This window comes from Bos javanicus, chromosome 4 (genome assembly GCF_032452875.1).
Source record: "Bos javanicus breed banteng chromosome 4, ARS-OSU_banteng_1.0, whole genome shotgun sequence".
Taxonomy (NCBI): domain Eukaryota; kingdom Metazoa; phylum Chordata; class Mammalia; order Artiodactyla; family Bovidae; genus Bos; species Bos javanicus.
Window position 1 is genome coordinate 30,558,470 of NC_083871.1, and position 24,915 is coordinate 30,583,384.

A 24,915-nucleotide genomic window follows, 5' to 3' on the forward strand; every position below is an offset into this window, starting at 1 on the left:
GGCTGGAGCCACTACGAACACTGTCCTGAAAACATGAACAACGTGGACTTTGCCTGAGTGTCGTCGGGTAAAGTCTCACTTGAACAGCCCTATCCCTTTAAGGGCAGTCACTGTGACTCACTGGACATTTGTTAAACCTACATGACAGATCCCCGCCTCCAGCCTTTATCCATTTCAAGAGCTAGAGAAGCAAAGGTATGAAAATGCGCCTTAAATACATCTCTCTTCTGTTATGAGTCCAGGCCTCCTGCAAGCTTTGTGGTGTCTTCTTTCTATGTAAGCCTGAAAGGTCAGTTGAGACTCACTACACTGAGCTCAGTTTTAATTGAGTCAAAATGAAGGAAGTTTAATAAAACTTTGGTGAAATATTGAAATGTAAATCTAAATATTTTTGATATCTATAATTATGGAATAATCTAGTACAGAAAAACAGGGGTAGTGGTGAGTGCCAGGCATCTCAGATTTATTTTTCTAAAATAATGGAAAAATTTGTGTTTTCAGTCACTGTAAACTGCTTTAAATAATGATGTTGTGTCTTACATCACACACACAATAATGGTTTTCTCTAATCCTGTCAAGATACAGTCTTGGTTGTTCTGATTTCTATCAATAGCTCTTTGATCACCAAAAACTTTGACCTTGAGGAGCTAGAGCTGTGATTCTCAACCAGAGGGCATTTTTGTCCACCAAGGGCAATTCAGCATATATTTAACTTATATGCAGAGTAAATCATGAGAAACGCTGGCCTGGAAGAAGCACAAGCTGAAATCAAGATTTCCGGGAGAAATATCAATAACCTCAGATATGCAGATGACACCACTTTTATGGCAGAAAGTGAAGAGGAACTAAAAAGCCTCTTGATGAAAGTGAAAGAGGAGAGTGAAAAAGTTGCCTTAAACCTCAACATTCAGAAAACGAAGATCATGGCATCTGGTCCCATTACTTCATGCCAAATAGATGGGGAAACAGTGGAAACAGTGTCAGACTTTATTTTGGGGGGCTCCAAAATCACTGCAGATGGTGACGGCAGCCATGAAATTAAAAGACACTTACTCCTTGGAAGGAAAGTTATGACCAACCTAGATAACATATTAAAAAGCAGAGACATTACTTTGCCAACAAAGGTCTGTCTAGTCAAGGCTATGGTTTTTCCTGTGGTCACGTATGGATGTGAGAGTTGGACTGTGAAGAAGGCTGAGCGCCGAAGAATTGATGCTTTTGAACTGTGGTGTTGGAGAAGACTCTTGAGAGTCCCTTGGACTGCAAGGAGATCCAACCAGTCCATCCTAAAGGAGATCAGCCCTGGGATTTCTTTGGAAGGACTGATGCTAAAGCTGAAACTCCAGTACTTTGGCCACCTAATGTGAAGAGTTGACTCATAGGAAAAGACTCTAATGCTGGGAGGGATTGGGGGCAAGAGGAGAAGGGGACGGCAGAGAATGAGATGGCTGGATGGCATCACTGACTCGATGGACGTGAGTCTGAGTGAACTCAGGAGTTGGTGATGGACAGGGAGGCCTAGTGTGCTGTGATTCATGGGGTCACAAAGAGTCAGACACTACTGAGCTACTGAACTGAACTGAGAGATGGTTCTGACGATCACAAATTGAGGCGAAATAGGGGAAAGAGGGGAGAGGGATTTGCTATTGGCAGCTAGAGGGTAGAGATCAGGGATGCTGTTAAACATACTATAATACACAAGACAACCCCTCACCACCAAAGAATTATCTGGAACAGAATGCTCTTAGTATCAAGGCTAGGAAGCCAGGAGATAGAATCTTAAAAGAGAGTCTGGTATATTGTTATAAAAATATTAATGAAGTAAGTTATTAGAAGATAATTTCTCAACTAGGTTATCTTTCAAAAAATGTGTATAATATTATAGCAGCTTAAGTTTAATAGAAAATAAATATGAAATGTTTGAAGTGAAATAATTTTAATTAATGACGATTTTTAAGGAAAACTTCTTGAAAACAGTGATACTCCTAACTCGGTGTGAAGTATAAGACAGTGACCTTGTCTTTCCAGTGATAGCTTACCAGCCCATAACTGATCCCTGAGGCATTTCTTAAGTACGGATAGTGTGTATGCAACACTGCTTGCTCTCCTGGGGGCAGCATGTCATGTGACCTCTTATTATAGTGCTATCAATACAGATTTCAAATTACCAATTCCAAAGCATTTTTCTTTGAGTTTATTGAAAGTTGCTCAAGAGGCACATTGTGCATGACAAGCACCCCGCATATGTGGGGGCAGATTTCAGAGGAATGACATGAGCTCTAACAATTTTCTCTCAGAGAACTTTATCCCATCTATGCAAAGTCATATGCAGGTTGTTGGTTTTTGCTTTTTTTTTTTTTTTTGCCATGTGTTTTAGTCTGTTCAGGCTGCTATAACAAAAGACCACAGACTGGATGGCTTGTAAACAACAGAAATTCATTTCTCACAGTTCTGGAGGCTAGAAGTCTGAAATCAGGATGCCAGTGTGGTTGGATGAGGGCCCTCTTCTGGGTCTCTGACTTCTCCCTGTGTCTTCATGTGGCAGAAGGGATGAGGGAGCTATGTGTAGTCTCTTTTAGAAGAAGAACACTAATCCCATTTGTGAGGGTCCACCCTTATGAGCTAAGCACCTCCCAAAGGCTTCACTTCTTGGTACCATCATATTGGGCATTAGGATACCAACATATGAATTTGGGAGGCAGGGCAGGCACAAACATTCAGACCATAGCACCGTAATTACATGAAATGATGTCCCAACTTCTCTCACTTAGGTTTATCTGCCTTTCTCCACACTGCAAACATAAATGACTAGCAGTGTGATGTTATATAAATCTTCTTTACCATTAGTCTTTCGAAATGAAGTGTATTATTTGTTCAGAAAATTATATCATGTTTGTGTGGAATTAATTTGTTCTCACTAGGCTGCAACTTTAGGAGGAGGCATCCAATAAAAATAATTCTTGGGAGACAAAACATATCAACATAAAGGAAATATTTACATCATGAGTTTCTATAATATGAAAATTATGTATCACCTTCCAGTCTAATGAGCTAGTGTCCTAGAGAAGCATTAATGCTGGTTATGTAGGTCTACTTGAGGTATGCATGTCAGACTCTATTCTCTGATAGCACTGTATTCATCCCTCCAGTCATTCAAGAGATATTTATTGAGTGCCTTCTACTTCCAAATGTTGTACTAGCCATTATATGGGAAATGTGCTGTGCTGTGCTTAGGCGCTTGGTCGTGTCTGACTCATTGCAACCCCATGGACTGTAGCCCTCCAGTCCATGGGGATTCTTCAGGCAAGAACACTGGAGTGCGTTGCCATTCCCTTCTTCAGGAGATCTTCCCAACCCAGGGATTGAACCCAGGTCTCCTGCATTGCAGGCAGATTCTTTACCATCTGAGCTGCCAAGGAAGTCCATATGGGATATAATTGCTGTAATTTGTTGGGTAAGTTTTACCTATAACACAAATCACAATTTAAAATTGTGATTGTGTCAATAAGTCACTATTTTGTTTCACTCATCCATCCATTCAATGTATATGTGAAGTACCTCTATGTACTAGAAATTATGCTAAGTGCTAAGGACACCAAGACTTTTAATTAAAGTCAGTAATCCTTATTTAAGTAGGATAGGCCGGAGGAGGCAATGGCACCCCACTCCAGTACTCTTGCCTGGCAAATCCCATGGACGGAGGAGCCTGGTAGGCTGCAGTCCATGGGGTCGCTAGGAGTCGGACACGACTGAGCGACTTCACTGTCACTTTTCACTTTCATGCATTGGAGAAGGAAATGGCAACCCACTCCATTGTTCTTGCCTGGAGAATCCCAGGGACGGGGGAGCCTAGTGGGCTGCCGTCTCTGGGGTCGCACAGAGTCGGACACGACTGAAGCGACTTAGCAGCAGTAGCAAGTAGGAGAGGCATAATAACTTTCCAGGTTAGATGAAAACCAGCTGTGATGGAAAATGTGGCTGGCACTCAGCATCCATTTTAACCTCCTTCTGCTGAGCCTTTTTAAAAAAATTGTTTATTTTTAATTGGAGGATAATTGCTTTACAATGTTCTGTTGGTTTCTGCCATACATCAATATGAATCAGCCATACGCACACAGATATTCCCTCCGTCTCGAACCTCCCTCCCACCTCCCACCCCATCCCACCCCTCTAGGTGGTCACAGAGCACCAGGCTGAGCTCCCTGTATTATACAGAAACTTCCCATTAACTATCTATTTTACATATGGTAATGTATATATTTCTGTGATACTCTTTCAATTCATCCCACCCTGTCCTGGCCCTGCTGTGTCCATAAGTCTGTTCTCCATGTCTGAGTCTTTATTCCTGCCCTGAAAATAGCTTCATCAGTGTCATTTTTCTAGATTGCATCTATATGCATTAATATACAATATTATAACTGTTTTTCTCTTTTTTATTTACTTGACTCTGTACAACAGGCTCTAGGTTCATCCACCTTACTAGAACTGACTCAAATTTGTTCCTTTTTATGGATGAGTAATATTCTATTATATATTTGTACCACAACTTCTTTATCCATTCATTTATAGATGGACATCCAAGTTGTTTCCACGTCTTGGCTACTGTAAATAGTACTGCAATAAACACTGGTGTACACGTGTGTTTTCCAATCATAGTTTTCTCAGGCTATATGCCCCATAGTGAGTCCTAAGCCTTTTTGTACTACCAGCAGCTGGGAGACTAGATGCCTTGCTTCCCAGAATCCCTTGCTGCTGGACGCCTGCGTGCGGACTAGACGCTCTCCCCCGAGACTTGGGGGAGGCAGCCGGCAGAGGGAGCCATTTTCCTAAAGCTTTACTGGTTTCTCCCGGGCACGTGCCGTCCTGGAGATGTTGGTTTTCCTGTAGCGGTTTTTCAGTGACCAGCCGCTAGCATTATGAATGCTGAAAGGAAAATGCAATAGTGGTGGCAAGCAACCGTTTCCTGACCCTGAGCTAAAAGTTCCAGTTAATAAATTCAGTGGATTCTCCACCTTCCTGATTGCGGCAGAGCAGGCCCCTAATGGGCAGTTTTTGAGGTGTGTTTCTGAGAGCCATTCCTGAACAACCAGTGGGAAGCCCCTGTCTCCAGCCCTTACAGCAGTTTTGTAAGTAATTAATTCCCTGAATTCTGCTTTAAATATCCTGCTTTAAATAGCCAGGTTTTGTTCCCCGCAGCAAAACTTGAACTTTAAAACAAAACCACAGGAAACGTGCACCGTATTGGAGGCCTCAAGGAGCAGCCCGTCTCCCGCTTTAGGTGCTTGTGGGCTCTGAGTCCTGTGAGGCAGATGAAAGTCAACAAGGTTGGCTTTGCCGCGGGAGTCGTGTCCCTTGTCCTTCAGGCACTGGAGGGGGCTTTGCGAGTTTTGTGCTGGGCAGCGACATGCCGGTGAGACCTTGGGAAACAGAGACTATACTCTCTTCATCTTTGTATCCTCTGTCTAGCGGAGTGCCTAGGGCATATCAGCCCTTGATAAAGATTAGATTCTAAAGGAGGAAAGTAGTGCTCTAGGCTGGAGAAGGCAATGGCACCCCACTCCAGTACTCTTGCCTGGCAAATCCCATGGACGGAGGAGCCTGGTGGGCTGCAGTCCATGGGGTCGCTAGGAGTCGGACACGACTGAGCGACTTCACTTTCACTTTTCACTTTCATTCATTGGAGAAGGAAATGGCAACCCACTCCAGTGTTCTTACCTGGAGAATCCCAGGGACAGGGGAGCCTGATGGGCTACCGTCTCTGAGGTCGCACAGAGTCGGACATGACTGAAGCGACTTAGCAGCAGCAGCAGCAGTGCTCTAGGCGCATTTGTTAGAACTAGACAGCAGAGGCAGGGAGCCATGGGAGTTATATGGGAATAAAGTTAAAGGAGCCTGGAAGAGCATGCGGAGGATTTGAAGCAGAACTCAACAAGCACTAAGGGACTGTATCAGTCAGAATTCAAAGAGAAGCAAACCCAGTAGGAGATATATATATATATATATATAGTATGAAGTTTACTGCAAGGAATTGACTTATGCAGGTGTAGGGGTTGGGAGGGACAAGCCTGAAATCCTTAGGGCAGATGGTCAGGCTGGAGCTCTTAGGTGCACAGGTGAAATTTCTTCTTCAGAGAAGCCTCTGCTCTTAAGGCATTTTAGCTGATTGAATCAGGCCCGCTCAGATTTTATACAATCTTTCTTAAAGTCAACTGGTTAAGGATTTAAATCACATGTATAAACACCTACAAAACAACACCTAGATTAGTGTTTGATTGAATAACCGTGGGAGCGATAGCCTAGCCAAGTTGACACACTATAAAAAGACCATCCACCAGTGACCCACTGAGGCGAGGAAATAATAGAAAAGGGTGAGGAAGAAGTCAGAGGTAGCAAGTCCATCTACTCCTTTGATGCCCTAGCATGCAGATAGGAAATGCTTAAAGCGCACTGGGGTAGCAACCTGTTCAACTGCATGAGACTGATGGAGGTGCTTTACAGTTGAATTTATTAATAAGCAGAAAAGCTTCTCCCTTGAGATGAAAGTAACTCATTAATTTATTATCTGAACTGGGACCATATTGAGAATAAAAAGGCGTTCTGTTAATGATTATGTCAGGAAAACTAGCAAAAACCAGGACGGTCCCAGGCAAAACAGAGCGCATGGTCCGTCCCCTCATTCAGCCAGAGAAGCTTTGAGTCCTCCTTTGAACCCAGCTCTCAAGGTTTCTTCAGTATATGTAGATGTACAGTGTCCCTCCTACCCACTTTTAATATTGCAGTGGGGAAAATAAACACAGAGTTTTGTTAAGTTTGTTAAAATTCACATGGAGCAATTTATTAATACTGAAAGATCATTTAAAAAGCAAGATTTTTGTTTTCCTTGAATGAACCAATTTTTGAGAGGATTATCTTAATAAACATTAATGGATACAAATTGTGAGCAATTAATGGCCCAACATACCATCCATGCCAAGTGATACAGTGATGTTACAGTAAAAGACCCCAGTGCATAACAGTTAGGAGCTTGACTTTGGAGTAAGATTGCTTTTGATTCATGCCCCAGTTACTTTGTTATTGATTATGTGAATTTGAACAAGTTGCTTATTCTCTCTCAGTCTCAGTTTCCCTACCTGTTAGATGAGGATAAAGATAAAGCTCCTATCATGGGAGCATGTAAGGATTAAATAAAACAATCCATGTTAAAAATGCTTGGCACAGTGCCTGGCACATAATAAATTTTCTATAACCACACATTATTACTGTAATACAGCTATGCAGTCTTTGAACTGAAATATCAAGTAAGATTTATTTTAGGCAACACAATAAAATGCTACCCATGTATTTATTTTTAGGACTATTTGCTAGGGTTTTATTCCTGTTTAATAGCATGTCCATTTCAATTATATAATACTTGTGGCAACACCATACTGTGTCTGGAAATTTCCATATGACAAACCCCCTCCTGGAGCAATATTAGGCAGCATATTATCCACATCTTCAGAAACTTTTTCATAAATGTGATTCTTATCCATGAAGTGTAATTATTGAATACAGCTTTGTTTGTGAGATTTCTGCTGAGAGACAAACTAGCAAAGCATAGGACTGTTCAACATTACTAGAAATGATGGGGAATAAAAGAGCTTTCCCACTATGCTTTGTAGTTTATGAGACTATCTCCAGGTAATTCATTAGTTATAAAGTGACATGAAAATCAATTAATTTTAATGGTGGATAACAGATTATGGTATTTAATAGTTCATCTAATTTCATGAGGCAAAGTGAATTAGACAATGCAGTGTAAATCTAATAAGAGTTGTGAGAGCTCATTTGACTGTCAAATGCAAATATGAATGTGTGTGTCAGGAGTTGGATAAAAAACTAAAGCATTCTATACAAACACTATACACTTTATATACAGTTTTAAGTTAGAAGCCTTAAGAAATGTAAGACACTGTTCTGCTTTAGCTTGCTCTTAGAACTTATTTATTAAGCACTTACTATCTAATCTATGGTGTCTGCTAAAGAAGAAAGCCCAGAAAGGTACATGCATCCCTCTCATCTTTTTTTTTTCCTTTTTAACTATAAGTAGAATAACTTAGAAATATTGGTGGTAAAAAGTTCTTCGTGAAAGGCTGTTTATGAATAATTGAAATGATGGAATACCAGGCTGTTGATGAGTTCTATTCCTCTGTGTGATATTAAAAATAGCTAATTTTCTCTCAAAACATTTTTTTATTGTTCTTAAATAAGTCCATTTAAACTCAGAAACAGAGCCAGTTCTCCATAATATTTAGCACAGCTGAGACTTTGGGTGAATAACTGCTTCCTTGCCCCATGAAACTCAGTTTACAGCCAGTCTCCATTCCCCAGTAGAACAGAATGTACAAAGGCAGACTTGCTAGAAAGTTTCTTTTTAAAATGTTGTTAAATTATTTCTTTGAAATAGTTTTTGCTTTACAATAAAGGAATAGGAGGTCACAGTTGCCTGGTTTCTGTTGATTCTCCTAGTTAATAAAGAGTTAAACAGTGAAGTGTGGACTTTTATTTTTATTTTTTTAAAGGCATTTTGAAGGTACTGGAGAGGGAAGGCCTGGTCCTAAGTGGTCATGTGGCTACCGCCATTCATCTTGGTAGTGACTATCTGTCAAAAGTGGCAAGAGTCCCTGTTAACAGCCCTGACCTGAGCAGTAATGAAGGGAGAGTGCACGGCAAAGTGTCCATTATCAGCAGGTCGGGAGCAGTAAATTGGAGCAGTTTGCTTCAATCTTGCTGCAAGTTGAAATGTAAGATAGGTGGGGATCAGCAAGAGGCAATTTTATCCTATGATCATTTTTGTCAGATCGCATCAAAGTGGCAACTTAGTTCGATGCATGATTTCAATTAACCAACTCTGGACGTAATGCTTCCACTGCCAGGGGAAGCTCTTTTCTGAGCCTGGGTTCCTCATTATTTCTTATTTCAACCCACCTGGGTATCCACAGGTGAAAGGAACTGTGAGGTTAGAGAAAGGAAGTGACATGTATGGATGACAGCCACTCCCCCAGACCTCGCCTCTGGGCAGCAAGCATCACGGTGTCTGGGTAGCTCTAAGTGCTACCTTGCTTATCTGCAAATTTCCTAACTCATAAATCTGTTTTTAATGACCTTCAACTCTGGATTTTAAATATGTTGAACTTGCATGCTGTTTACCCTTTAACAAAAGGATTAGTCTTTTGCATGACAGTTTTAGGGAGAGTCAGGTCACAAAGATCTGTACTTGTGCTAAGTCACATGAAGTTACTCATAAGCACAAAACAAGTGAAGTGAATGTGAAGCTGAAGACTGAAGCTTTGTTAATTCTTAGCTCCCTGAGAAGTCTTTCCTACATGGCCTAAGTGAATACTGGGTTCAGTGATTGTATGGAACGTATGCATATGTATATAAGGAAAGCCATGTCTGCTCTCAAGGAACCCACAGTTTAGGAGAAGTAAGACATACACAAACAGCTACAATAAAAGTAGGAAGTTCCATAAGAGGGAAGCAAGATCCTATAGGAATTTAGAGAAAGATCACTTTTTGGTTGGTGAAGTAAGGGCAAACACCAAAAAGATAAACATTTAAACTGGGTCTCAGTAGTTGGGTGGATATTTCTTTCTATAGGAGCCTAACAAATTACCATAGATTTAGCTGCTTATAGCATGACCAGTTTATTAGCCCACAGTTTCTGTGGGTTAGGACCAGGGTTAGCTGAGTCCTTAGTTCAGAATCACACTAAGCTGAAATCAAGGTGTTAGCCTGGGCTTGAGTCTCATCTGAGGCTTGGGTCCTTTAGCTCAGGCAGGTTGTTGGCAGAATTCAACTCCTTGCAGTTAAAGGACTTATTCTCTGCTCTCTCACTGGCTGCCAACTGAGGGTGCTCCTCATCTCTTAGAGGCTACTCACCATTCTCTGCCATGTGGTTTCCTCTTCAACATGAATTTGCTCCTTCAAGACCATCAAGGTGTGCTTAAGAATGGCCCAGCCCCTCCTAAGCACTCACCTGATTAGGTCAGCTCCACCAAGATGATCTATCTCCCTATTGATTAGCTCAGAGTCAACTGATGACTAACCTAACCAACCACAGGAGTGACATCCCAGCATATTCACAGGTTCTGTGAGGTGGAGGGGGCTGTACAAGTCTGTATTCAAGAGATGAGCATCTGGGAACCATCTGGCATGGTACTGTAGAAAGAACAGTTTTTGAGAAAAAGAAAGGAAGGGGCTAGGAAGGAAGTATTAAGGATGTTTGTGAACAGGTAGAAAAGTTATGACCAACCTAGACAGCGTATTAAAAAGCAGAGACATTACTTTGCCAACAAAGGTCCGTCTAATCAAAGCTTTGGTTTTTCCAGTAGTCATGTATGGGTGTGAGAGTTGGACTATAAAGAAAGCTGAGCGTCAAAGAATTGATGCTTTTGAACTGTGGTGTTGAAGAAGACTCTTGAGAGTCCCTTGGACTGCAAGGAGATCCAACCAGTCCATCCTAAAGGAAATCAGTCCTGAATATTCATTGGAAGGGTTGATGCTGAAGCTAAAACTCCAATACTTTGGCCACATCATGCGAAGAATAGATTCATTTGAAAAGACCTTGATGCTGGGAATGATTGAAGGCGGAAGAAGGGGACGACAGAGGATGAGATGGTTGGATGACATCACCAACTCAGTGGACATGAGTTTGATCAAGTTCCGGGAGTTGGTGATGGACAGGGAAGGTTGGCATGCTGCAGTCCATGGGGTCGCAGAGGCGGACACAATTGAGCGACTGAACTGAACTGAATGTGTTAGTTTTCTCAACTGAATCAAAAAATGGAGGTGACTGGGGAATATTGGCCTGGAAAGGGATTTTAGATTAAGTCCATGAAGCATCTTAAATTTCAGAGTGCAAACTCACCAAAGGTTTATAAGTGGTGATGTAATTATCATTATGATTTTTAAGAAGGTGATTCCTGGGTACAGGGCAGATTGAAAGAGAAAGCACTGTATGAGAAGGGGTTGTCTCTCTCTGTACAAGCATGGAGGTTCTTAGGGCAGTGTCTTGCTGCTGTAGCCTCAAGTAGAACATAGCAGGTGCCCATCACATATTTGTCAAATGAACAAATGAGTGTGACAGGACAGGGCACAATTGTCGTAGTCTGGGTGAGCAATATTAAGGGAGGAATTAGAGACAGCAGTGCAAAGAGAAAGGGGGAGGGTGTATTGAAGAGATATTGCAGAGCAATAAGCAATGGAATTTATAACCTATGGAGCAGGAGGAAAAGAGAAATCAAAACTGATATCAGTTTGGTTTTTTCTTTAGGTGTCATTACCAAAAATTCATTGCCAAGACACTTTCCCTGTTTTCTTCCAGGTGTTTTATGGTTTCCAGTGTTACATTTAAAGTAACCATTTGATTTAATTTTTTTTAAATTTTATTTTATTTTTAAACTTTACAATATTAGTTTTGCCAAATATCGAAATGAATCCGCCTCAGGTATACATGTGTTCCCCATCCTGAACCCTCCTCCCTCCTCCCTCCCCATACCATCCCTCTGGGTCGTCCCAGTGCAACAGCCCCAAGCATCCAGTATCGTGCTTATAACCTGGACTGGCGACTCGTTTCATACATGATATTATACATGTTTCAATGTCATTCTCCCAAATCTTCCCACCCTCTCCCTCTCCCACAGAGTCCATAAGACTGTTCTATACATCAGTGTCTCTTTTGCTGTCTCATATACAGGGTTATTGTTACCATCTTTCTAAATTCCATATATATGCATTAGTATACTGTATTGGTGTTTTTCTTTCTGGCTTACTTCACTCTGTATAATAGGCTCCAGTTTCATCCACCTCATTAGAACTGATTCAAATGTATTCTTTTTAATGGCTGAGTAATACTCCATTGTGCATATGTACCACAGCTTTCTTATCCATTCATCTGCTGATGGACATCTAGGTTGCTTCCATGTCCTGGCTATTATAAACAGTGCTGTGATGCACATTGGGGTACACGTGTCTCTTTCCCTTCTGGTTTCCTCAGTGTGTATGCCCAGCAGTGGGATTGCTGGGTCATAAGGCAGTTCTATTTCCAGTTTTTTAAGGAATCTCCACACTGTTCTCCATAGTGGCTGTACTAGTTTGCATTCCCACCAATGGTGTAAGAGGGTTCCCTTTTCTCCACACCCTCTCCAGCATTTATTGCTTGTAGACTTTTGGATCGCAGCCATTCTGACCGGCGTGAAATGGTACCTCATAGTGGTTTTGATTTGCATTTCTCTGATAATGAGTGATGTTGAGCATCTTTTCATGTGTTTGTTAGCCATCTGTATGTCTTCTTTGGAGAAATGTCTATTTAGTTCTTTGGCCCATTTTTTGATTGGGTCATTTATTTTTCTGGAGTTGAGCTGTAGGAGTTGCTTGTATGTTTTTGAGATTAGTTGTTTGTCAGTTGCTTCATTTGCTATTATTTTCTCCCATTCTGAAGGCTGTCTTTTCACCTTGCTAATAGTTTCCTTTGATGTGCAGAAGCTTTTACGTTTAATTAGGTCCCATTTGTTTATTTTTGCTTTTATTTCCAATATTCTGGGAGGTGGGTCATAGAGGATCCTGCTGTGATGTATGTCAGAGAGTGTTTTGCCTATGTTCTCCTCTAGGAGTTTTATAGTTTCTGGTCTTACGTTTAGATCTTTAATCCATTTTGAGTTTATTTTTGTGTATGGTGTTAGAAAGTGTTCTAGTTTCATTCTTTTACAAGTGGTTGACCAGATTTCCCAGCACCACTTGTTAAAGAGATTGTCTTTAATCCATTGTATATTCTTGCTTCCTTTGTCATAGATAAAGTGTCCATATGTGCGTGGATTTATCTCTGGGCTTTCTATTTTGTTCCATTGATCTATATTTCTGTCTTTGTGCCAGTACCATACTGTCTTAATAACTGTGGCTTTGTAGTAGAGCCTGAAGTCAGGTAGGTTGATTCCTCCAGTTCCATTATTCTTTCTCAAGATAGCTTTGATTTAATTTTTATGAGTGGTGTAAGATAGAGATCTAGTTTTATTCTTCTACATGTGAATATCCAGTTTTCCTAGCCCTGTTTATTGAATAAATACTTGTCTTTGTTGTATATTCCTGGCTATTTTGTCAAATATTTTAAGTCTTTGAATTAAAGGATATGCACAGGTATAGACAGGTAGATAAATGTTGCTTATCAGTGGCATATGTATATTTAAAATTAATATATGTAAATAATTTGGAAAAATTCATAAGTGACAACCAAGATTGTTGAAGAAAAACAAGATAGCTTTCATCAGAAAAGATTAAAGTATTTGAACCATTTAGTCATGAAAGCTTAGAGCAGGAGGTACCTTACGTGCTATCCACCGAACCTTTTAACTAGTGAGGACTCACAGTACCCTCTGTGCGTGATCATTCTGTCTTTGCTTAAACAATTTCAGAGACCAAGAAGCCACTGGATTTTTAGACAGCCTGTTTAAGTTTTAGGCAGCTTTGTTATTACATCTTTACCATATGTCAAAATATGCCTTCTTATGATTTATTTCCACTGCTCATAGCCTACTCTTTGGAGCAATGCCCAACAGACACAATATTCCTTCACATGACAGCACTTCAGACCAACTAAGTCCCATTTCTTGTGAGGAATGCATTCCCAAGGACCTTGCATATTCGAAATTCATGAAAACTGAGGCCAATTCTGAAAAGGTTGGTATGTGTGTGTGTGTTAGTTGCTTAGTCATGTCCGACTCTTTGCAACCCCGTAGACCACAGCCCACCAGGCCCCTCCATCCATGGGATTCTCCAGGCAAGAACACTGCAGTGGCTTGCCATTTCCCTCTCCAAAAGAAACTATAGAAAGAAAGAAAGTGAAGTCGCTTAGTCGTCTCCAACTCTTTGTGACCCCCTGGACTGTAGCCTACCAGGCTCCTCCATCCATGGAATTTTCCAGGCAAGAGTACTGGAATGGATTGCCATTTCCTTCTCCAGAAAAGGTTGGTATTTATTCTAGTTTTCTGGCTAAAGTGGTGCTTCTGTGTGGCAATAAGAGAAGTACACAATTCACTATTTGAACTTGTCTAATTCCTGATTAATTTTTAATTGAGGAGAATTGCCTTTGGAGATAAAGGGAAGCTATTTCAAATTCCCCTAGAAAGGCAGAGAACTGTATTTGAAGAAAACTGTCATTTCTCCAAGGCTTTTCTTTCCATACTCCCTCAACATATGGAAACACCAATATATTAGTCTACTAAAACAGTCCATGATGCCTCCATCCCTAGAGATGGAGGCAATTTAAGAACAGGCAAATTAACTCTCTTGAAGGATCAAGAATTTGCATATTCAGAGGCTGAGAAGTAAACCAGATGACCCACTGAAGTTCTTCAGCACTGATGGCATTCTGATTTTTACTCTTCAATCCCAGGTTTCTTAAATGTAACACTGCTTCCACACAACTATTTCCAATGGTAGGTATAAGGCATATCCAACAAAATATAAACTTAAAATACAGATTGGCAAAAGAGAGTAGCATTGATTTTTTTTTTCAGTATATTTAGGTGTATGCATAATATGTATTGTCCAATATCCAGAAGTCATTTATTTGCTTTAAGTCTTCAACTTGGCATGAACCTGTGTTTGAAAACCACTACCTGTGTTTGAAAATACAATTTTTATTTACATATTGTTATATATCACCATAGAACTCATGGATTTTTTGCATGTGTAACATTCAGGCTATGGTTTTTCCAGTAGTCATGTATGGATGTGAGAGTTGGACTGTGAAGAAGGCTGAGCGCCGAAGAATTGATGCTTTTGAACTGTGGTGTTGGAGAAGACTCTTGAGAGCCCCTTGGACTGCAAGGAGATCCAACCAGTACATTCTAAAGGGGATCAGCCCTGGGTGTTCCTTGTAAGGAATGATGCTAAAGCTGAAACTCCAGTACTTTGGCCACCTCATGTGAAGAGTTGACTCATTGGAAAAGCCTCTGATGCTGGGACGGATTGGGGGCAGGAGGAGAAGGGGACAACAGAGGATGAGATGGCTGGATGGCATCACTGACTCGATGGACGTGAGTCTCAGTGAACTCTGGGAGTTGGGGCTGGACAGGGAGGCCTGGCATGCTGCGATTCATGGGGTCGCAAAGAGTCGGACGTGACTGAGCTACTGAACTGAACACTCAGTTTTCTTTCTCATGTGGCACTTAAGTACACAGAGAAATTTCAGAAACAAAAAGAAAAAAAACACTTTGTATAACACTTCATATAAAAGTTTCTAGCATTTTTCTTTTAAGAAATCAAACTTTTAAAATCAACTAACTGAAGCCCTGAGTGACTGATACTCACAACTGAAGCCCTAACCCCATCTTTTTTTGCTGTTTTGTTCTTTTCAAACAAGGAGCAGTAATTGATGTTCAAAAGGACACTTTTCCCCTTTGAAAACTTTTTTTTGTCTTTATACACACTGAAAATTCTCAGCAATAGACAGTTTTATGTTTAGACAGACTGAATTGTCTGAAAAATTGTGATGCAGCAACTGGGCTGAGAGAGAAGTGAGATGTTTCTTTTTTTTATTTTATTTTATTTTTTAACTTTACAATATTGTATTGGTTTTGCCATATATCAAAATGAATCTGCCACAGGTATACATGTGCTCCCCATCCTGAACCCTCCTCCCTTTTCCCTCCCTGTACCATCCCTCTGGGTCGTCCCAGTGCACCAGCCACAAGCATCCAGTATCGTGCACCGAACCTGGACTGGCGACTCGTTTCATACATGGTATTATACATGTTTCAATGCCATTCTCCCAAATCATCCCACCCTCACCCTCTCCCACAGAGTCCAAAAGACTGTTCTATACATCAGTATCTCTTTTGCTGTCTCATATACAGGGTTATCATTACCATCTTTCTAAATTCCATATATATGCATTAGTATACTGTATTGGTGTTTTTCTTTCTGGCTTACTTCACTCTGTATAATAGGCTCCAGTTGCATCCACCTCATTAGAACTGATTCAAATGTATTCTTTTTAATGGCTGAGTAATACTCCATTGTGTATATGTACCATAGCTTTCTTATCCATTCATCTGCTGATGGACATCTAGGTTGCTTCCATGTCCTGGCTATTATAAACAGTGCTGCGATGAACATTGGGGTACATGTGTGCCTTTCAATTCTGGTTTCCTTAGTGTGTATGCCCAGCAGTAGGATTGCTGGGTCATAAGGCAGTTCTATTTCCAGTTTTTTAAGGAATCTCCACACTGTTCTCCATAGTGGCTGTACTAGTTTGCATTCCCACCAACAGTGTAAGAGATGTTTCTTTATGTCTGATCCTCTCTAACAGGAAGACAAGAAAAAAGTTGAAATTATTCTCCAAATATGAAAGCTATCTGTCAAAATATTACTTGTTGAAATTATTATTATTTAAATTTATCAACCCAATAGCATCTGCAAAATGAGAGGAAGAGGGTTAAGAAGAAATGTTCTTAAGATCTCCTGGTAGCTGATGTGTCCTTAGCTCTCAACAGTTGCTCCCCAGATGTTAAATAGCAGGTTCTTATTTTCGAAGTCTATACAAATAATTAGTAAGCTGTGGAAAAGACTGGGGCAACTCCTGTCTTTCTCACTAATTTAGTTAGCCTTGTTCTGGACTCTTATCTGTACTACCCAACCAAGTACAAAACTGTGAAAATAGAGTCCTTTGGAAAAAGAAAGTTTGAAACACAAGGCAGTTGCTAGAGCTCATGAGACTATGAGAATAACCAGCGGTGTGAAGTCTCTGGGCTTCCCAGGTGGCTCAGTGGTAAAGAATCTGCCTGCCAGGCAGGAGACATAGGAGATGCGGGTTCTATCCCTGCGTCAGAAAGATCCCCTGGAGAAGGAAAGGGTAACCCACTCCAGTATTCTTGCCTGGGAAATCCCATGGACAGAGGAGCCTTGTGGGCTACAGTCTATGGGGCCAGTCATACACGACTGAGCTACTAAGTGCTGAACTCTACTGTGAGATCTCTGAGAAAAGAGAAGGAAGGAGAACTAGAGCACATCTCAAGTCACTGGTCTTTGAAAAGAGGAGGGAAAATGAGGTTGGAATCAGAGGTGGGTTTTACAGATGAGAAGATGAAGGAATTCCCTTCTGGTGATTTCTATTTTTGACAAACAGAAATTTAACACCCGAAGACTTTTATATTAACCAAATTCATAGGCCAAAGACAAACTACCCTCCTTTAACACACACACACACACACACACACACACACACACACAAAATCAACATGGTCAAGGTTATAGAAAAGAAGATAGAGGGAGAAATGACTGGCTTATTTCATGAGGAATCAAATATTTATAACAGCAGCAACCATAGGAGTGACTATTGCCAACTACAAATTGGCACTTACCATGGGCACTTGGTATCTACCTCTACACAAATTAAATCGTGCTGCTGCAGCTGCTGACCTTCATTAACCCCCTGAGATGAGTTCAAGGTAGAGAGCAGAAGTATGAGGCATTCTGTGTTGTGAGGAGGGGTGAGGGGACTGGCAGAACAGGTCTTCATATAGATATTTTCAGGAGCCAATTTTATGAGCCCAATTCTTGTATCTCCCCATATCTGGAGGAGGGAATGGAAACCCAGTCCAGTATTCTTGCCTGGAGAATCCCATGGACAGAGGAGCTTGGTGGGCTAGCCATGGGGTTGCAGAGCAGACACAACTGAGCGACTAGCACTATGTCTAGAAAAGCACTAACATCTTTTTTGGTGAAGATTGTTCCTCGTGACTAGCAATAAGCTTCATGAGACTAGTAGAAACCTGGAAAAATATGGGCTTGACTGCATGTATTTTTCCTTCACCAAAATCACATATATGGTGACCTTTACCCCCTGCCTCTTTGGAGCAGTTTCTCAGAGCTACTTGAGGTACTCTCTCCCGGACTGGTCCACATTTTGCCTCAAATAAAGCTTAACTTGCAATTCTCACATTATGCATTTTTTTAAGTCGACCCTATTGATGATATCAGGACTGAATTTGATTCCGTAAAGTCCATTCTAAAGACTCAAGATAGTTTTTGCCCCAAATTAGTTGCAGACAAGGCTTTAAAAAATCTACCATTAGGAGGGCTTCCCTGGTGGTCCAGTGGTTAAGAATCCACCTTGCAAAACAAGGGACACCAGTTCAATCCCCTGGTCTGAGAAAATCCCACGTGCCTCAGGGCAACTGAGCCTGGTACTCTGGAACCCCCAAGCTACAACTACTGAAACCCATATGGCACAGAACCTGTGCTCCTCAGCAAGAGAAGCCACTAAAATGAGAAGCCTGCACACGTTAGCGAAGAGTAGTCCCCGCTCACCACAACTAGCAAAAGCCTGCGTACAGCAGTGAAGACCCAGTGCAACCAAAAAGAAAAATTAAAAAATGTCAACCGAAGGAAGCAGGTTGATTATTTAGTGCCTGTCCTGAGATAGGACTGGAAGGGGATGAGCTTTGTAGCTAATATGGAAAGTAAAACTTTTAACTTCAGTTTCCTTTGCATTCTTTATAATGATGTATAAATCAGAAACAGCTGAATTAAGCAGGCAATGCACAGCAGTTGAATACAATGATTAATGGTACCTACACAGTAATTTATGGGAAAATGCTATTAAGCTCAGATATTATACATAGTATAGTTCAATACATGTGTACGATATCACCTTAAACAAACCGAATTTGCATTACCTATTTTTCTCCATGTTATCAACCTTAGTGGATAGATTCTTGACCATCTCTGTTAACAGACATGCTTCATCTCAGTTGTGCATATCTGATGATATTTCTTACACTATCAAAATGTTTAGCAGTCTTATGATGGAAAGGGAGAAAGGATTTAAGGTATTTAAAATACATTCAAATACTTTTTATATAGCTTCATTCTTTTATGTGCCCAATTCAAAATTCAAAGACTGTATATATATGTGAGTATATGCATTTTGAGGTAAAAAAATTACCAATGAAAGTATAGAATTAAAAATAACTGAAAATAGTTTATACACTGCTGCCTGTTTTTATACCAATTTTTAAAAACCTTTACTAGTTTTAATATTTACTTTATGCCCTTTAAAGGACTCAAATTCATAATATACAAAGAAGTTTATGTGATATATAGAGCAGAGCCATAAACCATATTTTATGCATAACAGTGATTAAATACACGGTTGATATATTTCACAAAGATGGAAACCATGTCAAAAGGTTTACATTTTGATAACTTTCCTTTTGGGGGGCATTTCTAAATTATTTAAGTTGAAGAATAAAATGACTTGTTTGTGAATTTGCATGATCTTTTTAATCATCTTTAGGTAATGCTGATATGGCAAAGACACTAAATTACAGGCAGCAGTGGGAATCTGCTGGATAAAAAAGCACAGACTCGTTTTGTATATGAGTCCATGAGGAATATTCTGTTCAAGGAGTGGAGACATAAGAAAATTACCTAACTCATGAACCACACATTAAGAGCGTAGTCAGCTGTTGTAAATGCGTATCCAACAACAAACCATTATATATCTTTGGCTTAATTATATGTGCTTATTATACACCTGTACTGCAGAGTAGAGGCTGCTATTTGCATTACTTGTGGTTTTCTCTATCAAAACAGCATTAGCATTATGAAGCTTATCAAGCTTATGTATGATTTCTCTGGCTTGAGTGTGTAAGTCCCTTTATTTTGTGCACAACCCAAACAAGATGAGGGGAACAAATGAAAAAATATTTTAATCATGTTTGTAAAGAATTTAAATGTAGGGAATTCATAGATGTGGACGAGCATTAGCAAAATCACTAAGCTTTTGTAAACCAACTTGATGTTTAGGAAGAAAGTTAAAAAGATAAATTCAGCATTTAATTTTTTCTCTAGAGTTCCATCATCCTAAAGGGTGTTAATTATTATGATATTGATGTTATTTACAAAATAGCGATAAATGTTAAACTAACAAATAATTTGTGATTTAGAGTTTTTACAACTCGTGGTAAATAAACAGTCTAGGCACAATTATTCTGTATATTTAAGAGCATTTACTAATACATGGAAGTATTAAAACATTATGTAAAAATGTATATTTTAAAAGTAAAACATATATATATATTAAAAACAACCTCAAAAATAACTCTAAAGAGAATTTTATGGAACATTTCATTTTTATACATTATCAAAACTTATTTTTACAAATTAGATTTCCCCTAAGGTTTTGGTATGTACTTGTTTTAAAAGCATCTCAGAGTCACTAATTAATCTTTTAACTTCACCACTGGCTATATTTAATCTTCCCATGTCTTTCCTTTACTTCTGTTTTGCGTCCTTTCCAAAGGAGAAAAGTGAGGTTACACTAAGGGAGATGACACATGTCCTGATGAACACAATCCTATTATCATGACAAAAATAACACCATTTCAGAGGAATAAACAACAAATGGTGCCCAATGCCCAGAGAAAATTAAAATTCTATTTGAAATTCCCACAGGGTCTAGTACCAATCCCACAGCTGAAGTTTGATAGTTTCTCAGGAAGGCAAAGCTTAGGAAAATAAGGGGTTTGAATCCATGAAAAATAATGGTAATAATAGCAAAAGGAGACAGAGAAGGAAATGGCACCCTACTCCAGTACTCTTGCCTGGAAAATCCCATGGAACAGAGGAGCCTGGTGGGCTGCAGTCCATGGGGTCGCGAAGAGTCGGACACGACTGAGCGACTCCACTTTCATTTTTCACTTTTCACTTTCACGCATTGGAGAAGGAAATGGCAACCTGCTCCAGTGTTCTTGCCTGGAGAATCCCAGGGACGAGGGAGACTGGTGTGCTGCCATCTATGGGGTTGCACAGAGTCGGACACGACTGAAGCGACTTAGCAGCAGCAGCAGCAAAAGGAGAAGGGCTCCATATTAATTGATTTATAGTAGACCCAAAGAAGGGATGGTAGTTTGGAAAAAATATGCCTTGTAATTTTAGTAGATACCTCTTAATACAGAATATAAATTGCATTTCTTAAAAACCACAGAAAATCTGCAAATAAATCTCTAGGAATGCCAGCAAGTTTCTAGAAACATAACTCCAGTAATTTTTATTTTAAAGACTAGGGTTAGATGTAAAGATAGCAAAAATTTCCCAGCTCTGCTGAAAGATCATATATTTAATATATTTATTAAATGTTCTATTACCCCTTCATTCACAAAAACCAGAGACACTAAAATAAATATGGTCAGTGTTCTATATTACAGTGTGTGCTCAGTCACATACAACTCTTTGCGACCCCATGGACTGTAGCTTGCTAGGCTAATCTGTCCGTGGGATTTCCCAGGCAAGAATATTGCAGTGGGTTGCCATTTCTTTCTTCAGGGTATCTTCCTGACCCAGGGATCCAACCTGTGTGTCCTGCACTGGCAGGCAGATTCTTTACCTCTGAGCCACCTGGGCTTCCCAGCTAGCCTTTATTATTAATTGCTTAGTCACTCAGTCATGTCTGATGTTTTTCGACCCCATGGATTGTAGCCTTCGAGGGCTCCTCAGTCCATGGGATTCTCCAGGCAAGAACACTGGAGTGCATTGCCATTTCCTTCTCTATTATTATTAATTAAACTTTATTAATATTTATGTAGAGATGATTTTTTAACTCATTTACTTTAAAAATACTAATTTTTGTCCAATAATCACAGCAGTGTTTTCTCAGGAATTGCTTTTATGATAAAGCTATCTGAGATGACCAGAACAATGAAGTAATCTTTTTTTTTTTAGAATTTAGATTATCTCCACAATGTCTATTACATATTTTTGCAACTCAGCAAATTATTTCATTTCTCTCTCCCTAGTATGGAAATTTAATCTAGGTATTTATTTCATTTTCAGTAACCTATTTGAAGAAAGACTAACTACCGTTCAGTATACAGTATTACATTATGCATTCAAAACTGATACTATAAATTATGTAATCTAACAAAAAAATTATTAATGGTTTGTGTGGGGGGAGCCACCATGACACCTCAACTGCCAGCAATGGAAGTAATTTTCTCTGTACCCATCAGGAAAGGGAAGGAACCCAGAGTGCCTGTGTTTAAACAGGTCCATGGCATGCATTCTCTTTCACACACATCACTGTTTATAAAGACAGCAGTAAGGCCCCAGGGCAAATTTCAAGTCTAACCATAGGCCACTTTTAAACATCAGTAAGCAGATACTTTAATTAAAATACAGCTCTTTAGTACTTTTGTGTTCAGGTCCATTTTAATAAGCAATTCATGACCACAAAATAAGGATAGGATTGTCATTTTACTGAATTTTGTAGATGACAGAATTTACCAGCTGTTTTTCTCTGCTATTCTTCTCTACTACTGCAGTGCTCTCCCCACAAATTGTATCATGATTAAAAGCAGTGAATGTAGATTCTAAAGCTTTTTAAGCTACTTTAATATCCCCGGAATTAGGGAAGGAATCCTGTAATCCCTCAGGTGAATCCTTCTGAAATTCTGTGTTGAAGAAAATGGATGCCTCCACTAGACACAAGAGTAGAATAAAGGAGAATCCTGGCCAAAGGCAGGATTCAGAGGCATACTAGGTCAACGTGGACGTCCCAGAGGAAGGTGGGAACCTTGGGCTTGTTGGGCCATCCATCCATTTTGGGCACTTGTTTGGGTGATTTTTATCCCCTGCAGCACTTTTCAGCTCTAGGTTGAAAGAGCTGGTTAGGTTTCTTCAAAAATGGTAGAATAGAATAACTGCTGCAGTGGGCCTGGAGTCTAGGGTAAGTAGAAGAGTGCAGGGTTTGTGATAGACTTACAGGCTGGAGGCTGGAGAAGCAGAGCCTTTGAGGAAATCCACTGAGAGTACCCAGGTCCTCCTTCCCTTTGTATCATGTCCCCTAATTATGACAGTTGTCATAATTTAGCATTTCATGTCAAACAGTGTGAATCGTGGGGTAAATGTAGTATAATTCGTAGAACTCTGTTTTACAGAAAGTCTTTGATTTCTAAAAATATTTTACATAAAAATTATAGGAAAATTCATCATGAGGTTTTCAGTATGATTAAGACAAATCTGAATGTAATTTAATATAAAATAATAGGCTGAGCACCAAAGAATTGATGCTTTTGAACTACGGTGCTGGAGAAGACTTGAGAGTCTCACGGACAACAAGATCAAACCAGTCACTCCTAAAGGAAAACAACCCTGAATATTCATTGGAAGGACTGATGCTGAAGCTCCGATACTTTGGCCACCTGATACGAAGAACTGACTCGTTAGAAAAGACCCTGATGCTGGGAAAGATTGAAGACAAGAAGAGAAGGGGATGACAGAGGATGAGATGGTTGGATGCATCACCAACTCAATGGAAATGAGTTTGGGCAAACTGTGGGAGATTGTGAAGGACAGGGAAGCCTGGCTTGCTGCAGTCCATGGGGTTGCAAACAGTCAGACACGACTGAGCAACTGAACAATAATGACAGTTCTCTAATATAATTTCTTGGATTTGTGCTCACAACAATTACTTTATGTCCTAGTCTCAGAAAAAAGATTTTATATTAAAGCATCCTGCCTACAATGAAGCTGAACTTTGTCATACCCTGTTTTCCAAATAGACTGTCTCAATTCTATTAGGAGTTTCCCTGTGGCTCGGATGGTAAAGAATATTCCTGCAATGCGAGGGACATGGATTGGATTCCTCGGTCAGGAAAGTCCCCTGGAGAAGAGAATGGCTACCCACTCCAGTATTCTTGCCTGGAGAATTTCATTGACCGGGGAGCCTAATGGGCTACAGTCCATGGGGTTGCAAAGAGTTGGACAGGACTGAGCAACTAACACTTTTTAAATTTTCAGTTCTATTAAAATAGTAGAGTGACTCATTTGTTTTGATTTATTTTTATGTATTTCTTATATGAAGGATTAAATCTCCCTCACTATGGGATACTTTTGAATTTTTCATCTTTAAATTAATGTGTGAATACTTCCTCAAATTAATATGTAGGGACAATATTCTTAGGACTCAGGAATCTGCTCTCTCCTCTTCTATTTTACAAATTTAGTTTGATGCTATCATAGGTTCTTTCCAAAATGTGCTAAAGGAAAGTATTTGTTTTGTTTTGTTCTGAGAATTTAGTATTTTTGGTACAAAGCAGAGAATTTCAAGTAGGATCCTTGTATCATTAATGAAAAGAAAACTGCTTTGCAATTTTAGCTTTCACATAATGCTGCTAGTTATGAATTAGATGAATTATTATATGCTGAGTTTCATAATATGCATTGTCATTGGATTGTGCCCCCCAAAAAAGATACGTTTAAGTCCTAATTCCAGATATTTCTGAATCTGACTTTACTTATTAAATAGGGCCTTTTAACAATGTGTCCTAGGATGAAATCATAGTGGATTGAGATGGGCCTTAAATCCAACAACTGATGTCTTTTTTTTTTTTTAGGAATTTTAAAAAATTGAAGTATAGTTGATTTACTTAAGTTCTTGCTATATAGTAAAGTGATTCAGTTATATATGCTTTTTTTATATTTTCCATTGTGATTTATCAAAGGATATTGAATAATAGTTAGTTGCCTGTGCTGTATAGTAGGACCTTCTATATATTAGCTTGTGTCTGCTAACCCCAAAGTCCTCCTTTATCCCCCCCAACACACACCCTCCTTCCCATGGCAGCTATTAAGTCTGACCTCTATGTCTGTGAGTGTTTCTGTTTTGTAGATAAGTTCATTTGTGTAATAGTTAGATTCCACATATAAGTGGTATCATATGGTATTTGCCTTTCTCTCTCTTGCCCCACTTAGTATCATTGTCTCTAGGTCCATTCATGTTGCTGCAGATAGCATTATTTCATTCTTTTTATGGCTGAGTAATATTCCATTGTATATATCTACATCTTCTTTATCCATTCATCTGTCAATGGACAT

At 39.7% G+C, this 24,915-nt stretch overlaps 1 long non-coding RNA gene across 2 annotated transcripts in view; it reads left to right on the top strand.

Moving 5' to 3' along the window:
• The first annotated feature begins 4,779 nt into the window (after window positions 1–4,779).
• Window positions 4,780–24,915, top strand: part of LOC133245927 (uncharacterized) — a 230,588-nt gene continuing 210,452 nt past the window's right edge. For both annotated transcript variants that reach the window (XR_009735818.1, XR_009735819.1), the window contains exon 1: window positions 4,780–5,126. This is a non-coding gene — a long non-coding RNA (uncharacterized LOC133245927). The remainder of the gene's footprint in view (window positions 5,127–24,915) is intronic.